Source organism: Oncorhynchus gorbuscha, linkage group LG12 (assembly GCF_021184085.1).
Source record: "Oncorhynchus gorbuscha isolate QuinsamMale2020 ecotype Even-year linkage group LG12, OgorEven_v1.0, whole genome shotgun sequence".
Taxonomy (NCBI): Eukaryota; Metazoa; Chordata; class Actinopteri; order Salmoniformes; family Salmonidae; genus Oncorhynchus; species Oncorhynchus gorbuscha.
Genome location: NC_060184.1, coordinates 75,972,879 through 75,975,904, shown reverse-complemented (window position 1 = coordinate 75,975,904; position 3,026 = coordinate 75,972,879).

Sequence of the window (3,026 nt, the reverse complement as noted above, 5' to 3'; positions counted from 1 at the left end):
ATAAGAAGCTGTGATTGGAGTTAGCTTCTGTCAAACGGATCTTTTCTCCATTATCATTGGATGGAATTCCAGTCAACTGGTATTTTATTAATTTCGATTGGAGTATACTGTCAGTGGGCGGTAACGTTACTCTGCGGTCACTGAAGTGCAGTTCGGGAGGCGGTATCATTGTGGTGGCAGCGACACTCGGAGACTCCCGACAAAATTGTTTTAAAAAAGTGTCAGAAAACGGTGAGTCAACTCAAAATAAACACTGCATTGGTCAAAACCTCTAGGTACCTCGGGTTGCGGTTAACATGTCGTTCTGATACGGTTTGTTGATTTGTCAGTGAAGGGACATTGAATTTGGATAAGAATTACGCACAATACGCATTAATGCAAGAAGTGCATGAACGAAGTCGCAGTCACACGGAGTGTCACAGCGCAGGAGCTATGGTTGTTCGCAAAGTTCTGCAAGTTTGTGTGGCCATAATGTAGTTAAACCTGGGCTAAGCAACTGTGCACAAGGTTCATATTCGTAGGAGCCTTTAGAAAGTGCAACTGGTATGTTCTCTTCTAGGGCTTCAGGCAGCTCAGTCGGGACCTCCCGTAGCATTTACGTTGTATTCCGATTGTTGACAGATGTGAAAACGTTGTAACATTTGAATCATTTCGATGTTACCGTTTTCAGTTTTGACTGTACGGCCCAAAATAATATGTCGTTTTACTTTCCTGTTAGGCTAGCCTACATGTTAGGCTGTGATTTAGTGAATCTAATCTCCAAATGAACCCAACTGTAGGTCTACTGTATACCGCGTCTAAGAAATTGCGTGCACTGTAATTTAGCCAGAAAGTTGTTTATCTTGAACATGTGCAGTCTGCATAGAGTAGTTTGTTGTTATTAGTGTATAGCTCTCCCTGTCATGTGTTTTAAAGCTCACAGTCTGTAGGCCCGCACACCATGAAAAGGAACCTGTACCCACTACCCCTCCCAATTCCCCAATGCCTCACATTAGCTAATTTCTCTCTGTGTTTGGCCTATTATCAGCCCCTTAGGCCTGCTGTGATGCCATTGGAGAGTTAACCATTATCTCCTAGATATTGATGATAGGAATGATAGGAGTATGCTTGTTATTAGAGAGGAGTGTGGATCCTGCGGGAGATTACTGGACAATCCTCCCCAGATTACTGCGGGCAGGAGGAACCGGTGGGTCCATCTAGCGCAGCGGGTGCCTGCTTCATTACCGCATACATTCGATCTGATTATCAAATGAGATTTTTTTTTTAAACTATATAAACATAGAATGTGATCAGAATGATTTAGCTGGTTAAATAAAGGCTAATTAAATTGAGGGTAACACTTTACATGAAGATGTTGTTATATTGATGAGTGATGCTGCTATTACTGTAATTATGAACAGCTTTGTTGTTGTTACTAGCTATAGTATTATTACATCGTAGAAACTTTAATGTAAAGTCTTATCTAAGTGAGCATATGTTCTCTTCAATTTCTTTGGCACCACAGTTAGTTAACCGCTGTTAGAGAAATTCCAGCATGAATCCACACGCACTCATTTCATACCAAATTGGCTAAATGAGGTGGAGGCCTGATCTAATCTGTGCATGTGTGTGTGTTTGTTTGTGTGTGTGCGTGTGTGTTTGTTTGTGTGTGGGTTGGTGAGGCAGCTCTTTGTCTGGTAGCCCATGCTATCTTGTAGTATGTCTGAGAGGAAAGCTTAGAGGAAAGTGTGTTAGGCTGTAGATTTATCATGCAGACATGTACTCGTTGGTGTGTTCGCATACCAAGGGAGAATTTTGAACATGCTTGTCCTGACCTGGAAGGATTCCACTAGGATTACTGTGTGATATGGTAAAGATGTAAAAAAAAAAAATGAAAGTAGCCTATCTAGGGAGATGCCACCGGTAAAAGTCTGGTAACCCAGAGGCTGCATTTACACAGGCAGTAGAAATTGTGATCTTTTCCCCAACTATGGGCAAAAGATACGATTTGTCAAAAGATCTGATTTGGGCTGACTGTATAAACACAGCCTTAGTGACGTTTGGTTAGGCCGTTAGAGGTTTGTATTGGCGAGCCTAGTTCTTCCTCATGTCAGCTGTAACTTTGTGTATCACCGTCATCCTAGTACAACCTCATTTAAACAGTGGTGATTTCATTATCCTCAAAAACCCACGAGTTTGGATACAGTGTTTGTTTGATCTACCTGTTTAATTGTCCTATTCGGGGTCTACGTCCCAGTGCCTGTGAATGTAATGCCTCTGTCAGCTCCTAGCCATCTCAATAGGAGCAGACAAACCTGGAAGCTCCAAAACAATCCCCCGTCAAGGTCGTCCCAGGCCTCGCAAAAAATAAAAAGCACAGTGGAAAGAATTGCCGTTATTCAGAAATGCATCCGGCGCATTGTGGATTGTGGAAGCATTGGTTAGGAATTCTACAAGGGGGAGACACAGACAGACAGACAGACAGACAGAGGAATCCTGAGGTCAGCGCTCCCGTCACCACAAAGGGCAAATGTCAACAAGAAATGTCAACTTTGAGGGGGAGACCTTTTAATGCTGTCAGTCAACAGTGTCTACGCTCCCTCAATAGAGACACTTGTGCGATGGTGAGCCTCTGATCTTTAGATAAAATACTGTTCGCTCCAGCTACATACATGGGACACATTGTCAGTATGCACTAAAACCCCCATTTGCATGCTTGGATTATTACACAACGCTGAACAGAACACTGCTGAATGAAATGTAGGTTATCAGGAAGGGGATGAATGAATAAATGAACAGGCATACTAGATGACAGAGACCCTCATTTATCCTACCAGTTTAGCAAGTAAAAGTCATAAAGGCAAACCAATTGAGTGGAACTAAGTACTCTCAATTCCCTTCCACTCTTCCCCACTCTACTAATCTGGCCTGATCTGTGTCTCCCATCCCTGCGGCTGCTGCTCACCATGACTCTGCTAGCCTGGCCTGGATGACACTTCTGGAGTGACGGTGTGCATTTCTACAAAACACCCGGCAAGCAGCATGTG